The sequence below is a fragment of the Periplaneta americana genome, chromosome 17 (assembly GCF_040183065.1).
Source record: "Periplaneta americana isolate PAMFEO1 chromosome 17, P.americana_PAMFEO1_priV1, whole genome shotgun sequence".
NCBI lineage: Eukaryota > Metazoa > Arthropoda > Insecta > Blattodea > Blattidae > Periplaneta > Periplaneta americana.
This window is the reverse complement of record NC_091133.1, coordinates 54,097,193-54,116,324: the sequence shown is the minus strand read 5'-3', so window position 1 is coordinate 54,116,324 and position 19,132 is coordinate 54,097,193.

Sequence of the window (19,132 nt, the reverse complement as noted above, 5' to 3'; positions counted from 1 at the left end):
AACACTGATGACTTTTATTTTTAGGTGATTGTTTAATCATGCTCTATTAATTACGCTATTTCTATTGTGTTGAAATTGATGATAGTGGAATGAGTACGAGGATTAGTAGCAGGATCACCTCGCATTCACCTCCCCCTCGGGGAAACCTCGGAAAAAACCCAATCAGGTAATCAATGCAAGCATGATTCGAACCCACGCCCGCCCGAAATTCCGAAGCACGAGTCTCTGTAACTCCTAGTTTGTCAGAGAGCTCTGCATTTGTTTGTTTCAAGTATCATTTGAGTCAACGCCTGGGTTCGAACCCAAATTCTAGGAGCGATAAGTGTGCTCTCTAGTCCTTCGCATCTAGAACGTAACTGCGGAGCACATTGCTATTCAACTTTCTTGCCAAAATTTAAATGCTGCTGGAGCACGGTCGTTACCCCTATCTTCCCCTCTCCCGCCCGAGGGATGAACTAGTTTTTTAAACACCTTCTGAGGCGCACCCCGGGTGGTTATGGAAATAGAATTCCAAGCACGGTTCAGTGCGACTGGAGGGCGACCGCTGATGAATTTTAAGATGTCATAAAGGGCAGACCACCCCGATGACACGACCAACATTTAAAGGTGTCCGGGTTCAATTCCAGGTTAAAAAATACATGACCTATGACTGAGTGCTTGAAAACTTTATGGATCTAGATCGCGAATACATTCGTATTGGAATTTGAACAGGTTTTATTGGAGTACTACGCCCATTTCCCCCATTCTCATTCCTTTTATGATCCATTATACCACTTTATTTCTCCATTGACTTCGGAGAAACTTTGTAGTTAAGGAGAGTAGTTATATAGATCATGTGTACCGAAACGTCATCTCGTATAAATTCCTCCATTCCACATACCCCTTCGATAATCCAGTGCTAGAGCAAGGGTACCGGGGTTCGACTCTCGGTAGTGAATTGCAGATTCATTTCTTAAATTTCGTGCATGACGTGTCTTGTGTTTTATAACTTTTATTTTCTCAATTAGTGGTAGGCCCTATTTCAATAATCCGGGTCAGCTTACTTATTACTCCAAAGGTGAAACCTAACCATTTTCCTCTATTACTAGATATGCTAGTGGATAATAGTGATTTTCTAGATGTCAGGTTGAATTTTCTTCTACGAACTTTGTTTCAAATTTCGAGAACTACAAATACAACAACTGGCAGTTATTTTCTAACTGTTATGTTGCCTGCAATCATTTTGGTTTGCAGTAAAGAAAACTGATGAAGTGCAAGTAAGTAAGCTTGTGAAATTTGAACTTAATGATTAATTAGTAATACCGGTATTAATATTAATATCAATACAACAGATTCATCAAAACTGGAATACTAGATGGACGACAAGCACAACCGGGTCACTAACAAGAGACACCTACTTCACAACAACCCACGATCGACTCAAGAACCATCACTTCACACCTACTTTCCTATCAACGCAGTTTCTTTCTGGACATGTGAAATTTTGAACTTCAACAGATTCAACATACCAGCAGACATCGACTCTACTTGCTCCTGCCGCGAAGACCTTCACAGTGTGAAACACCTTCTGTTTGATTGCCCCATTATTGAAGTAAAGAAATATGTACTAAAGACACATCTCCTGGATTGTAACACCGAGTACAGCACTACTCTAGGTGAAATGATTAAAAAAAACCTTGTTTCTACAGAGAATTTTTTAATTTGTTAAACTTTATCTTCAAAAGATTGTAGAGCTTTCATCATTATTTGTGTACATAAAATTAGTATATAACTAAACTAAAAGAAGCCTAGTATACCGCTTTGTAAATTAGGCAGATATTTAATAATAGTAATAATAATAATAATAATAATAATAATAATAATAGTAATAATAATAATCAATACATAATTCAGTTATGTTGCGCTGTGATTCCAATTTAACACTATAGTCAGATAATTAAATAAGATAATATAACTTATAGGTCTACTTGGTATGAAACATGCACGTGACTAATGGACAGAAATATGTTTTTTAATATTCAGATTCATATTAAAATGTCCAAGAGAAGAAATAGCATCGTACCGAATTAGGAGTATGAGTTTTAAGAAGGATATTCTTTTCAAAGTGGTACTCTGTTTTCGTAATTCGTACAAATCAATTCACGTGATCAAACAAAATACATTTTTAGGTTAGGTTTCATGAATCGTAAACTGTTTAGTCACAGCAATAAATTTCATGTCGTCAGACAAAACACATTTTAATATTAAATCGTACTAACGTACTGATTACCAAAATAAAGTGCCTGAGGTCAAGGAGGAAAATATGCTCTTTCCCAAATTATTGGACCATTTATAAAACACCTCCCAACATAAAGATCAGATGTGGTAAATAAGTAAATAAGCAAGACATTGTTACTGTTAATACTATAATATTATTATTATTATTATTATTATTTTATTATTATTGTTATTATTGTTGTTGTTGTTATTATTATTATTATTATTATTGTTGTTGTTTTTTCTGTACATGGCATTGTGACTTTACCCTCTATGGTGATGTATGTATTTATTTACACTGCAAATGGGCAAGCACCCGGTGGCAATGGTACACATAATACAAACAATACACAATAAAATTACAATAAACAATACAATTAGAATACACAATACAATTATAAATAATAATTACAATTAATAATAATACATAAAATAACCTAATTAATAAGTGAATCTTCCACTTTACTCTCATCTGTTATTAGTGGGCAACACTAAAGAGATGGCCAAATTAGCCTTTTAACTCAGATCACATATAACAGATTGATCAGCTTTATGGGCATTGAAGGCAATAACTTTCATCAATTTCACTATGCTGCCATCTAGCGACTGCAGAAACCACTTTATGACTCTCATTTGAATTGCATGGAGCAACTGTACTTCCATCTAGCGGTCGTTACCAATCGATAGTGGCGATTCTGGTAGTTGTTCTATTCCACAATGTTACCGATTGTAACATGGGGATGCCCAATCTGTTATATATGTGATCAGGGCTTAGAAACTACTCTTACGTGATCCTCATTATACATCTTGGCCATATGGACAAGTAGTTTTGTTACTTTTCTATATCCAATGATCGTTCAACATTCACACAAAATTCGAGATGACATGGACCAATGAGCCTAATCCCTGAAGACGGATGGCGAAAAAATACGAGTCTAGTTTTAGTTTAATATTAATTAGGTTGCACGATATACGTTATACTACTAATTAATTTGCACAGTCCCTTTTATTTTCAATATGATATTGCTGTATAAAACAGGATGACTATGTGACTCCCTGTAAGTACTGTACAGTTTCACAATTAGAGATAATTACAAACTGTTCTTTCTTTCGTTTTTTGATATAACAGAACTGTATTTAGAGACTGCTGGCTAGCGTGGATAATTTGATTACGGCCGAACAATACGTCTAGCTATATTTCATCCAATTACCTTACCGTTATTGTTTCGAACAATGGATAAATAAATAGTGAATTATTCAGAACATGTTAGCTTGGGATTTATTTATTGCGTGGGCCTAGGTAGCGTAGTGGGTATACCGCTGGCCTTCTGTCCTCGAGGTTGCGAGTTCGATCCCGACCCAGCTCGATGGCATTTAAGTGTGCTTAAATGCGACAGACTCATGTCAGTAGATTTACTGGCATGTAAAAGAACTCCTGCGGGACAAAATTCCGGCACTCTGGCGACGCTGATATAACCTCTTCAGTTTTACGAGGGTCGTTAAATAAACCATAATTTAATTTTTTATAGATTGCTAGCGGTATATGTTTACTGTATGTGTAATACTATTAATGTGTATTTATAAATAGATCTGTATGCGTTTTATTTTACTCTTAGTTCTTTAGTACATTTATGTAACGTGTAGGATCCAAAATTTTGTTGTCAGTCGTCGGTTTTCTAAGTTAATATTTTCCATTGTAACGGCTCGAACGAATAGAATATTCTCCTCAGCTTTTTCTTCTTCTGAAGAAGGTATGATGAAAGACGTTTAGTTCAGTATTTCATCGATGCGATTGAAGGCTTAGTTGCATAGTACATCCATTCTATTACTAATGTTGAGTACACTCTTTAAAATTAGGTATGAATTGCTTCTTGAAAATGTTATGTTTTATTTAACGACGCTCGCAACTGCCGAGATTATATCAGCATCGCCGGTGTGCCGGAATTTTGTCCCGCAGGACTTGTTTTACATGCCAGTAAATCTACTGACATGAGCCTGTCGGATTTAAACACACTTAAATATCATCGACGTGGGCCGGGATCGAACCCGCGGTAACCTGGTTGGCGAGTTGGTATAGCGCTGGCCTTCTATGCCCAAGGTTGCGGGTTCGATCCCGGGCCAGGTCGATGGCATTTAAGTGTGCTTAAATGCGACAGGCTCGTGTCAGTAGATTTACTGGCATGTAAAGGAACTCCTGCGGGACAAAATTCTGGCACATCCGGCGACGCTGATATAACCTCTGTAGTTGCGAGCGTCGTAAAATAAAACATAACATTTAACATTTCGAACCCGCAACCTTGGGCATAGAATGCCAGCGCTATACCAACTGCGCCAACCAGGCCGACTGCTTCTTCAAGGACTTGTATATTTCTTACTAGCAATCACACGATGTCCTTATAGATGACTTTTCTGCCCATTTATTTAAATCATGATCAGTCTTAGTGGTTGTGAGAAAAAGATGATACAGTACTCCAATAGGTAAAAAGTGTCTAAGGAGTTGGAAATTCCATAGTTTAGTGCATCAGTTAATCGTGCGCTAAAGAAAAAAAATACCGAACAGATGGTGTACGAAGCCCGTAATAATGTATATGACATGATATCACCATATACTCGTAGCGTAAGAGTTGTTTTAGTCCTATATGTAATTCACACGGTTATGAAACAAGTGTGAACACATCTTTTCAATTATTTCAGTTTTTTATTTGGAATGTTTTTATTTCTTCGGATATTTTGTTTATTGAAAGTTTTTGAACTATTTACATACCTGATTAATTTCAAGGAAAAATTGTTTCAGGGTATCGAATCCGGGACCTGACTAGTTTACCAACTCTCTATCGACTGAGTTACCTAGGAACTATACCAGACCCCGGCGATCAATTATTCCCCTTTTATTCACATACCTCAAGTGGGCTGATAGGACGTCAGAGTCCAGCATTGAGGGCACACTTTCTCCGTGACTTAATTTTGTAGTTTTCTGTTAATGAGTGGCACTGTGTATTATACAAATAGTTCAGTCGGAAGAGCGCTGGTGTTCGCCTAAAGTTCCCGGGTTCGATACTCGGCCCTGGAACAATTTTTTTCTTGAAATTATTCAAGTCAGCTTTACATGTAGCTATTGGCTACCTGAAAGCCAGATTTTTATATTTATACACGTGCTTATTTGAAAATGTGCATGGTTAACCGAATAGATAATGGCTGTTAGGGACTGAAATTCGAATTTCGTAGGGTCGTAGAGGTTTTGTGATGAACAAAATAATTCTGAGACAGATTTCTGCAAATAGTGCTAGAAGTACTATTTTCTGCACTGTTATTTCACCATTCATCCTTCATCCATTTTGCCACCAGCGTGGGGTAGAGGTAGAGGCAGGATTATTTCTTCTAGGCTGCGCTTGGGCGTGCGTTCTGATACCACTTGTGGTGGTTACCATATGGACTTTCCCGAGGTTTTTAAAAACTGTAAGGGGAATGTGAGGTAAACTCACGACAAATCTTCGGACTTTTGTTGCCAAAAATTTCATCTCGCTATTAACAATTTCAACGACGCTGAAAATCGCGCAGTTGGTACAGTGGCTTTAAATAACTAATAGAAATTCTCAATATTTTATTTATTACTACACTCTACCAGCTCTTTGCCGAATATTCTACTAAATAAGAAGGCCTAACGATGACACTTCCCGAATTTGCGCCAATGTCAGATTTGTCAGGTGTCGTTTAACCCAGATATGGCGAAAATGTTTCACTGAATGGCAAATTTTATTTGCAGATGCAAAAATAATATGATATAATTGCGCAATGAATTGACCGATTATCAAGAAACAAGTTCTAGGTATATTATCTTAGTGTATATTATAATAAATGCGCAAAATGCAAAATAAGTAAGTATAATAAATCATATACAAAATTAACAAAACAGGTTCCACACTACAATGTGCCCAGTCAATATCCAGGTGTGCCGTACCAACGTTTATTTTATCTAGGCCCTTCCCGTCCAAGCTCACGGGCAGTGGTGCACCGCAGTGGGTCTCATTAACCTCTACGGACAAAGAGTCCCCTACCGGTCGGAGCAAGTTACCTGGTTGAGGTTTTTAACCAAATATGAGCAAATGCTGGGTAACTTTCGGTGCTGGATACCGGACTCATTTCACCGGCATTATCACCTTCATCTCATTCAGACGCTAAATAACCTACTTGAAAAAAAAGATAACGGAGAATTGTTAGGATGTTACAAGGGAACCGGAGGAATTCTCCTTGTGTCATGGCCACGGGCTTATCCAACACAATTTATAAATTCAGTGTGGATCAACCGGGATTTGAACCTGAGCTCCATGGTTTATAAGCCAGTGTGTTAGCACTAAGCAACCGTAGCGGTTATGATATGGTGTCTAAAAGGAAATAGTGAAGACATGTGAATGCTGATAAAAAATAAAAGAAGAAAGTAGTGAATAGTAATAGCCGGTAGTTACGGTATCAACCATCCACCCTATGTGATGACGGAGACAGATTCAACCTTCGAAACTACGTGCTTTACATAGAAACACCCGCTACGAATGACAAGTTACCTTTGCTTTTTCCTTTTGTAGCCAAACAACGGTTTGTTTGTTTATTTATTTATTACATGCATCAAAGTTCCGTGGCAATGTACGTAACAGATCCCTTCTAGCTTTCAGAATCCACAACCAAATATACGCGCTACCGCTGCGTCTGTCGGAATATTTCGAATATGGAGGACCCCAGAAATAGGTAAATAATTTCGTCTCGCAATTATTTTTGAATGAAGTATCTTCAGTGGTTAACATCATCGCCATTAAACAGAAGGTTCGCGGATTAAAATCTGTCCGAAGGCAATACATATTTTAGAGCTGGATGGGATAGTAAAGCTGGGCGTAATAATTCGTATATTTGAACAAGGAGACTTCAAAACTCTCATCCGTACCTATCATCTCATCTTCGTCCTTTTCCACTTTTCCATTATTCTTTATTTCTCAGTCTGTTTTACCTCATAATATGCACATACAGTCTAGTGAGAGGACACCGACGTAGCTCAGGCGGTAGCGCGTCTGCCTGCTGATCCGGAGGTGCGGTCACGCGTGGCTTCGATTCTTGCTTGGGCTGATTATCTGGTTAGTTCTTTCAGAGGTTTTTTCCAACGGTAAGGCGAACATCATGTTATCTATGGCGAATCCTCGGACTCATCTCGCCATATGCCATCTATCACCAATTTCATTGACGCTATATAATCTAGTAGCTGATACAGCGTCGTTAAATGACTAAGGAAAAAACTCAGTGAGTTGTAAAGGACACTTACGGGGTTTACTAATAATCTTGTGGCGAGCACGATTGGTAATATACGATTGAGGTAATATAGGTGGATCGTCCAGGCGCGGCCCAGACGAAACGTTGACCAGACATGTCCAAGTGCGGCCCTAAATATTTAATTACATGGTCCATGTGCGGCTAGACCTAGATTTTAGCAATTAACTCTGCTCATGACATAAAATGTAAATAATATTGCTATATATTTAACTTTATTTGATTCGCCATTTTGTCGAAGTGGTAATTTTAATTCAAGAGTAGTCTTCTCTCTCTTTGTATACATTACTGTCGCCAACTATGAGATCTATAGAGAACCTTGTAGAACCTTTAGTTCGGCGGTTAGTGTTCGTTATGCATGCCATGGAAACCAGGGATTTAATGAGAAGTCAAAAGGGATTTAATCGTGAAGGAATATTACAAGTTTCGCCATCATAAGGGCATTTACGGTAGCTTTACAAGCAATGTTTTAACCGTACTTGTAATAAATTTTACACAGCCAACAATACAGTATCCCACTATAGTATCGACAGCTATATTCATATTTAGTAATGCAAATTTTACTCATTGCTACATCCAGTCTCAACTCTGCAAAAGAAAAAGAAAATATTGTATCATACCATAACTCAGTATTGCGGGTCGCACATGGACGATTACCTAAAGCAGCAGTCATCTCAGTGCACTCTGGGGTAGCGTCTCTTACAGCACCAGCGTGCATTCGTGGCTGCTGGCGGGTATGCTCTCTACCTCTTCCTGCTGCACGACGGAGCAAATCATGTTGCTCCGCTTACCCTTTACCCATTTCAGCGAGTGTTGATGACCACCGACCTAAAGCTTCCCAGGCTACACATGGATGATCGCCTAAATTTCCGGGACCTTACCTTGACTAGCAATTTAATTCTGGGCCGCACAAGAGCATCCCGGCAACATAGAACGGGACATGACATTCAGTTCCGTAAACAGAAGACAAATCTATCCCATTGTCCAAGCCGGGAATCGAACGAAGGAACCATTAGGTGGTAAGTTCGTTCACTATCCGCAGAATTAAAGAGAAGGACCACTTTTACATTATACGAAACAGAGAAGTATTTCGTTCCGATATTTTTGTGAAAATATTAAATTTCACCGTCCTTGACATCCTAAAAATGATTCTGGAATTGCCGTCTGTTTGTGTGTAGCGACTTCTTAATCGTTTGAGAAATTTTTTTCACATTCAGTATCTGTGGGTAAAAAAATCTGGGAATTATTCATATGATACACAATAATCGATAAAAATATGCTCTGCCTCTGAGGTAAGTCCCATTTTAATAATTATTTTATCGTAATACTATCTTATCTCGGGCATTGTTCGATGGCTCTTATGATGCATAGATGAAGCGAGACCTAGCATGTGAGCTGTGCAAAAGTGGGAAGAATAAGATATCAAAAAAAGAGTTTGTTTCACGATGGTTAATATTATACGAATATACCGACACGGAAGTTCTTCTCAGACGAAAACCTATCTTCTCCCTCGCTACGGCACATGATAAGGTCACAGGACAGGACTTACCTCCTCTCTTCGTAAGAGTGGCTCGATGTGAGCGCCACGTGTGACGAGACAAACATCGACGTGGTAATCCACTCCTGCCAGACCCTGGATAACATGTCAGTTGTCATCGTGGTGGCTGAGGCTTCTTCAATTCTCATTCGGAGTTCCTGCCGGTCTCGTAGTAGAGGCGGTACATGGACTCTGTCCATTATGTAAAATTCCACAAGAAACAATTTCATGAATTTATATCGGGATCGCGGATGTCGTTTCTTGAAACCATTGCTTATGTTTTCCACTCGTCCTATCCATGGTTCTGGAAAAGCGCGATTGAGATATTCACAAAGTTCAGAGTGATAATGGAGAAGTTCTCCATCTTGTTGGTATAGGTCATGGAAGGGCATCCTGCGACTCAAAGTACAGCAACCACTGGTACAGGGAAGAGTTAGGAGGGGTGGAGATGTAAACACAGCTGTTTCGGACCGTTCTCTGGCGGATTCCGGTACGCAGCCGTAGCCTCATTATATTACTGTCTGCAGATGTCTTCAAAATCTGATTCTTCATTCGTGAGAGCAATATTTAATATTGCTAACAAATGTTCATTGCTCAAACGAGACCTACGTTCTGATTTAACATATTCCATTAAGGAGAATAATTGTTCACATAGATATGTGGAGCACAACATGGCTAACATTTTGGAACCAAATTTACGAAGGTTCGGGTGTTTTTGAGTTTGGCAGTATTTAAAAAATGCTTGAGCCATATAGACCTTGACACCTACTTTTCATGACTATGTCATTTTGTATTTCTATAACTTCCAACTGTAAAGTCAAATGCACACTTCGCACATCAACAGTCATTGGATTAGCAAACAATAAACGATCATTTTCCATTTGTTGGAAATTTCTAAATCGCTAATAATTAAATTTTATACGTAGGTTTTCTAATAGATTGCTGTAATTTTGTAGTTTTTGTTGTGTCACATTTCCTAAAGAGTTGAGACTCGGAAAGTGATACAGGTTGTTTTCTAAAATTTGAGATTTCCACAGATCTAGTTTCGAAATGAATGCTTTCACGTCTCCATATGTATCCACTATATTTTTTTTGTTTTCATTACAAATATGTATTTAACTGATTCAAATGTTCACAAATATCGGTTAGAAATGCCAGATCATCAACCAATCTTCGTCTTCTAACTCAGGAACAGGTAATCCCTGTGTTCGCATGAATTCAGCAATTACCTCACGAAGTTCGAAGAATCTGTGTAGCATCCGACAGCGGCTGAGCCACCTCACTTCAGTGTAGTAAATTAAATCTTCATAATGTTGACCCATATCTTTCAGAAATTTTCGAAACTGACGGTGCTTAAGTGCTTTAGATTTTATTTTATTGATTGTCTTTACAACAATTTTCATGGCGTTATCCATATTCAGCATTGTAATTCAGTAAATTTGAGCTTGTTTGAAGAGGTTGAAGGTTCTGAGAGAGACATTGTAAATGTTAATCCGCCACGGCTTGTTGACCGTTTTGAAGTAGAGTTCTGTTTGTTTCCATCCACACCGTACAGTACCTCGTTCGAGACTGCGACTCAAATTGAGTCACGACACAACGATTGCCCATCTATGGTATAGATAATCATTAGAATCTTCATTTCATTGTGAGATACGGTACGTCAGAAACTGTGGCCTTCATAATAATAAATAATAATAATAATAATAATAATAATAATGATAATGATAATGATAATGATAATAATAATAATAATAATAATAATAATAATAATAATAATAATCGGAAAATAAGTGCTATGCAGCTTCACAATTCCTTTTGTTTAAAGTATAGGCTACTTTGTATAATGAGAAATTGAAGTTTTAAATGATGCAATGAAGAAACAGTTGATTTTTTGCTACATTACTATCTTAAAATTGTTCTATTTTCAAAACAGTGTGCTGTTCTAAAGACAGGTACATGATGAACACTATGGCCAATTGGCTCCGACATCAGTTTTTTGATGCCAGCAGACACTTGCTGGGAATTTTATTTCATTTATAGCCATTAAAACTGAATAAATTGCTCGACAAACTGAAGCCTTTGACATCCGATGCAGGTCTCCAATACCATTGGTATTTGCCTTCATTTCCTAACCAGTGTAGTGTAGTCAGTAATTGATTTCCAGATGACAGTGCATTGCTTTTTTGTTGGATGTTCTAATCTATATCCGTTGTCACACAAAAGATCTTCTACTCAACCTGAAACTCTCTTTGTCGTTAAATGCAGTGTGAAAATCAAAGCCGATACGTTCTATAAATGCACAACGATCTATATGTTTTATCACTTTTGCTGTTGCTTGTTCAAAATGTTGTTTATTTTGTTCTACAGTGTTAGAAAATATAACTGTATAAAGATTTAAAATAACACTAACATTAATAACACTATTTATTTTCTTCTACAGTATATTGTAGGGAAACCTGGACCCGGTTCGCAATGTTAACAAATACAAATTAACAATTTACAAATAACAAATAAAAGACCACAAACGTTTTTAAACTCTATTTCACAATGCAATCTCACTAATGTGTAAAGTTTAAGAAGCTTTAGAAAATCAGCTAAAGAAACTTACAAATAGAAGTTTTCATTGTGCAATATCGCCAATGACAGCTTACGAAAAATCGTTAAGGAGAAGAGCTAAAGTTGTCGTATTTTTACCAGTATCAATGAATGTTTATATTTTATTCTAAAATACATTATAATATAAGCTCGCTAAACAATATTTCAACAATAAATTATATAAAATATCGCCAAGAAACATTTTAAAATATCCAGACTTGGCAATATCGGCAACTATGGAATTTTTTTGATTTGATTGATCGATTAGATTATTGAAATAATGCGTTGACTGATCTACGATTTGTGTTTAACTTGGCTTCTTTCTAGCTTACTAATCAGTATAAAATTACAGTTTTTACAGAGATAATAAATAAATTTAATAAACTTGCATTTATTTTCTTTATGCATAATTTGTTGCATTTTGAAACTTTGCACACCTAAAGACAATTGTAGGAAACGTACTAGTTTTACAGGTATAATCTACACATTTGTAAAATCACTCAGTGATTGTGAAATAAAACAATTGTAAAGTATGCAAAATTTTATTTGTAAAGATTAGTCTTTCTTTGTAAAGTTCAACTTCACAAACTCAGATTGTGTAACAGAAGCTCACAATTTATAAACAAAATATACAATTTACAAGAATTGTAAACATTGTGAAACACGTCCCTGGAAATTGAGGTTACTAAGCGACTGCTCAGATACGAGATTTCATTTGTTTATATTTTAACGTGAAACGTAGACTTTCGTTAGGAAAATGTTAACATTTGAAGTCACTTGCTTAACAACTGCAATGAGTCACTACGTCATACATATCTGATGTCACTTGCTTAGCAGCGGATGAAACTCTTGCATTGATTTGGTGTTTGTCAGAAGGTTGGACTTACTTTCTTACATGAATTATATTTTTTTTATTTACAACATATTAATATCTCTCCAACAATCCAATTCAGATGAAACACAGCTATTCCATTGTAAAAATAAATTGCTTTAGTTAACGTTAAAAGCAACGAAGTTATATCAGCGTCGCCGGTGTGCCGGAATTTTGTTCCGCGGGAGTTATTTTACATGCCAGTATATTTGCTGACATGAGCCTGTTGCATTTAAACACACTTAAATGTCATCGACCTGGGTCGGGATCGAACCCGCACTTCGGGCACAGAAGTTCCATTGTAAATACTTGATATATGTATGTATGTATATATACATATATATAGCTATAATCAACAAATAAAGAAAAATTATCATTAATAATATAACGCGTAAATCGCATTAAATTGGTTGAGTGGGAGAAAAGGCTTTATGACCTTAACTCTGCCAGTAGAAATGAATCTACTAAATAAAAAAATAAATATTTCATTCTCAATCATATTCAAAATCATTATAAATAGGTACCAATATTCATTAAACATCTAAATAACACAATAGCCTTAACAACCAACCGAGAGCCTAAACGTTTCACACAATTACAAGGGTCCTATAAATCCCTTGTCACTATCTAAGCGTGTTATATTTTCAACTCTGTGAATAGCGTCCACACTTCCAAATCCAGCGGCCCGTAGTTCGATTCCCAGCGTAGGTGAAGATTTATCTGAGCTCCATGAATCTGGATGTTTGTCTATTGACTTGTGATTGTTCTGTGATGTCTTCGCGGCGATTCTGCGTCGTACGGGCCCCACAACAAGGGAGGCTAGCAACTTGAATATTATATCGATTTGATCAAATGAAATCCTCTCTTCCACGCTAAAATGACTTGTAAGATAGAATATCAAAGGTAAAAAATAAATAAATAAGCATACAAATAGGTAGACGGACGGACGGACGGACGGGCAGGCAGGCAGATGAGTGAGAGTGAAAGAATGAGTGAATAAAAATTGAGTGAATGAATGAATAAGCAAGTAAATTTTAAAGGAAGAATTTATACGTATTTGCAGAATCATCCATCGTTTCGAAATTCAGTATCGGCTCCACCATCATAGGAAGCTACGAATATGAGTAAAATCCGACAAATCAGTCGAAAGAAATCTCTGCACAGACACAATTGACGGACGGACAGATAAAGGGAAGGCGTGTCCAAAATCACTTTTTCGCTCTCAGGGATGTTACGAACATATTTTAGCGAAAATCTAGAAATAGAATTTTTGCTACATCACAACACTTTCTCTTTTTACTTATACAGAGAGAAAGTAAAATGATGTGGAAAATAAACTCACTAAATTTATACAAGTAAGAAGGACTGTTAAACAAACTATTCTTGAAGATAGACAGGAAACAGTGTGGAAAAGCTTTCCAGGATTAGAAATACCAACACTCTTATGTAAGGTCTATAATAGATCGAAAACGTAGACATTAACTTGCATTCAAAGAAAACAGATAGAGCTTGCTAAAATGAAGTCATATACATGTATAATATTATAAAATGTAAATTAAGGTGTGCATTTGAGATTAGGAATGTTAAATATTATTTTACTGTAGTTTAATACGAGGGGGAGTGAAAAAGTAACCTTAATAATTATTGTTTTATTAATTGAATATGTACAAAAAGACTACACATACTTCATCAATTTTAACAGAGTATAAGAGGAACATTGCATTGAACGTAGTGGAGACTATGTTAAAAGTGATGAAGTGTTTGTAGTCTTATTGTACTCGTACATATTCAATTAATAAAACAATTATTAATGTTACTTTTTGACTCTCTCTCGTATATTATATGCTGTAGTAACTTTCTCACTAGCTAAGAATGCAACCACACCGTATCCCATATAATTAAGATGTAGGTTATCATTGTAAATTACGATTGAGACAAATAGCTATCAGACTTGGAACCCATCTTTCGGATATTTCTTGTCCTACTTCCCCTCTTTCATTCATTCATGCATTCGTTCATTTTTTTGTTCGTTCACTCACTCACTCACTCACTCACTCACTCACTCACTCACTCACTCACTCACTCACTCACTCACTCACTCACTCACTCACTCACTCACTCACTCACTCACTCACATGAAGGAGTAAGGAGAAATGCTGGAAGACCGAAGAAATGCTGGTGGGATCAACTTTAAATCCATGGAGACGGAACTAATCAAAGGTCCAAGTTGTGCAGTTATTGATGACCAATGAATTCACTTGTGAAAACGTGATAACCCTCATCTGGAGACCAAGGAAACAAATACTACATTAATCCTTGGGGATAAACGTGCGCACATTACATTTTGCTTATATTCAACATCATTACCAACTTCTTTAACGCCGTGTAGCATGGCATCCACCTCAAAATACTTGTATTAGCCCTCTAGAAGTTTGTTGGTAATTCGTGGCCAGCAAGCCACAATAATTACTCAGACGTGAAAGGGACGCGCCATTTGAAGTCCCGGTTATGTTCCTCATAACGCAGTAATCTCCTGTTACGTGTTAATTGAGAGTTAACTTAGGTCCATGTACTTAATTGTCGCATTAACACTGTTACTGCGCAAGCGCACACAATCGACTTGCCCATAACCAACCGGAGCAATTATATATTTGATAAACGCTTATTGGTGCCATGGCAACACAACACACGCGGGTTGCTACAGTAACTGTACCTTTATTATCTTACTAAGTAATTACTAAAGCTCAGATTATAAAATATTCAGTGAATAGTCTGGTGGGGGAGTGAGCTAACCAACATCAGCAGTTTATAAGATTTCATTAAATGTCGCACCATTAACCTAACAACAAGAACTTTCCACTACGGATAATTTGTGTTCAAATCTCGGCGAATCCAAGTGCAATTTGTGGTATATGTTTCAAGTTTTCGTAATATATTGCATTATCTGCTAGAATTATATGACTTTTCCATTAATAAAATACTAATATAATAGTCATCATCCTATAATGTAGATATTCGGTGTTAAAGATATTACCTTAAGGCGTATTAATGACACAAACATTCACGTTAATATTTTGATAAAAATAAAAGGAAATTTTCTTAGCTTAAACAAATTTTTACTGACACCTATAGTAAAATATATACATTTCATAACCTAATAATATAAGTTTTTGTTCGCCTAACAGAGTTGATTTTGTTAAATGAATTAATTGTATATATTATACAGGGTGTTTAAAAAGTATCCAATATTTTAGGAGGTGATAGAATGCATCAAAACAAGAAAAAATTTCTAATAAACATGGATTCTACAACACATACTTTCTGAGATCCTGTTCCGATCTCAGGAAGTATGTGTTGTAGGATCCATGTTTATTAGACATTTTTTCTTGTTTTGATGCATACTAGCACCACCTAAAATATTGGATACTTTTTTTAACACTCTGTATATAGATTAATTAAAGTTAATGTGTATCATGTTTACTATTATATTCTATAATATATATTGTAGATACTAGTTCAGTATTATTATCGATCTAATTATATTTTCCGTCATATGTAGCACTAATATTTTGTACAGAGCTAGTTTCGCAGTGTTAGTGCGTTTATATGATTAAAAGGTAGCTGGACAGACTATTTCAGTTTAGTAGCAATCCTACTTACGGTTGTCATGCTCCACTATTATTATGTACCAAACTAGGTTATACCTTTCGTAGCGTCCTGACGTAAGCATTTAGGATCCAGGATATCCTAACCAATAACCTTCCTAAATTGTTTGGGAACGATAATGCGCTGCCTGATAATCTATTTGGCATTTTATCTGCATAGACATTCATTCATTTCTTTGTAATTTCATCTCTTTGGCGTTATCATTGCTTCTTGCTCTTAAAGTAAACATTGGATAAGCATAATACGATGGGAAACAGAGTTAGGATTTTAAGCCAGGTTTCGGATGGAAAAGTCGATGCTGCATCCATTTGGTTACTCAGGCACTAGGGTATAAGTTGAAGTTCGAAATGAACTGGGATAACTAGAGTGGTACTGGATAGGTCGGTGGCTGGAAACTACATTTTGCGCGGCTTCCTAGAGGACAGATGTACTTACACTAGATCGTAGAGTAGGAACCAAGGCACTATGCAGATGGCAGTGAATGAAAGAGAAAATAGGTAGTGATAGAAGGATAGAATCAGAATGAGAGGAGTACGAAGAATCTTACGAAGAGAAAAGCAGTGGGATAAAAATCAGGAAGAGAAGAGGGACCAAAAACAGTATGGAAATCATAATAAAATACTGTAATATTAAAACAAATTCTTAAGAGAGAATATAAGCTGACTTAACCTGGAACGGTTGAGACAGAGTGGAGGAAAGTGCCTTGATGCGCCCATGATCGAACCCATAGCTTGCAGTCTGTTGGAAGTCATAGTGATAAGTTGATTCGGCTCTTATCATACCATATCATATCTTTCCAAGGCATAGTCCTATATTGTGTTTTTCGGCTTTCCAATTCTTCTAGCCCATGACTATTTTGTTTCGAGGTCACAGAAATGAATGCCTAATATTGAAATTTGATTAAAATCGATAATTTATTTTTCCCTAAAATAGAATTTTAATTAGGAATTTGTAATCGAAGTAGCTAATAAAATTTAATATAAATCACTTAGAACTACGCATCATCAACCCATAGCAATTCCCTCCGTTAGGGGTAGTAACGCAAAACTTTAAGGAAATTCATTTTTTCTATATCTCTATTAATGTAAAAGCTAAATGAACAAACCTTTTCATGCTCACATTTCACTTTATAAAACACTATTCAGAATATTTAAATAGCTAATAATTACCTGTAAAAATAATAGCAAATTTGCGTAATTTTTTTACAACCGTAAATCATTTACATAATAAAATATATAATTAATTATATATCTGCATGATTCTTTTACTGGAATGTTTTAAAGATCTACATCAACAACATAGTCTAGGATCTCTTACTTATTCCTGCAAGAAATGTTTCTTTTTCTTAATCGTTACTTTCAATATTAAATTTTCTAAAACTTTTTATTAAGAACAAAATTTTCCTGAAGGAATATGTAAAATATTCTTGACTATATAGTTGATATAAGTCTTTAAACATTCCAGTTAAAGAATCATGAAGATATTTAATTAACTGTATATTTTATTATGTAAATGCTTTACGGTTGTATTGAAAAATTATGCAACTTTGATATTATTTTTACAGGTACTTATTAGCTATTTTAATATTCTGAATAGTGTACCTCCCCCTTAACATTAACATTATTTCCAAAGCGATACATCATTACATTGGTAATTTCATTCAAACATTTTAATGCATCTTTACTAGGAAATGTTTTACTTTTTAAGACTGTTTTGTATATGCAATCAGTGACCAACCTCTTGTAAGAATTCTTTCAGTTTCAACTAATCACTGTAATCTATCACTGTAATGTTGTTGAAATAATTGTCTCACTTAATTCGCAATATTGTTCCTGGTTAGTACGGAGAATATTTCGAAGGCAGTGACAGCTTATCCTCACTGAAACCCTATGTACAAATTAACGGGGAACATCATAACCTCATTACAAACAAATTATGAAACAACCAATGAATATTATCAACAGTAATCTCACTAGAGGTTTTGATTTATCTAGAGAAAATCAAAACTCGAGTGGGATTTAATTGACTATTACACGATTAGAAGAAAGTAGGCTATATAAAGATTAGAAGTAACAAAGTGTACAATAAAATATTAATTGGCTTACGAAAATACAACTGTCTTCAAATGTATTATTGTACCATCTCAACATTACGCTAGATGGCAGTAGTGTTTTATGATGATGTTTTCTTGTTACCGGTATCAGGTGTGCCAACTATAGAATCATCATTGAACTCTGTGGACTGTTACTAGTCAAGAAGGCTTTATTGATTCAGTTTCATTTTTATGAAAACATTTGCATTCCATTTCAATCATCCGGATCCCAGTAATCAACGTCACTTGACGGATGATTTTCAATAAATCTTAGTATTAAACAATCTCTGTTACGTGACTATCCATAATATATAGCAGAAGCTATAACAAACATAACCTAAATAATATAAACAAGTGTTAGAAAAGTTTTAATTAGGGGTGATGAAATAAACAAGAAACGTTTTAATTAACGATGATGAAATAAAAAATAAACATGGAAAATTTTAAAAGAAACAATTATTGAAAGTGCAATTTTCAAATTAGAATGTTTTGGTGGTTCAGTTGATGTTATATTGGACGTGTGCGTAAAAGAAGTGAACTCGTTGGTGTACATGGTGTATCCCTCAACTCATTCAGGATTTCCGAATGGTGCTCTTCATATATGACCAGTGATCTTTATTAATTCTTGTTCTTGAATGCCAAAATGCGAGTCATATTTGAAAGTGATGTGCATCGACTGGAGTGGTTTGTAATTTTCTGTTTTTTGACGGCCAGACCAGTGCAGTTTGAAATGTTGGCAAACAAAGAAACAAATGCTAGGGTAGTGATAAAAATAAACAAATGCTAGGGACGCGATAAAATTAAA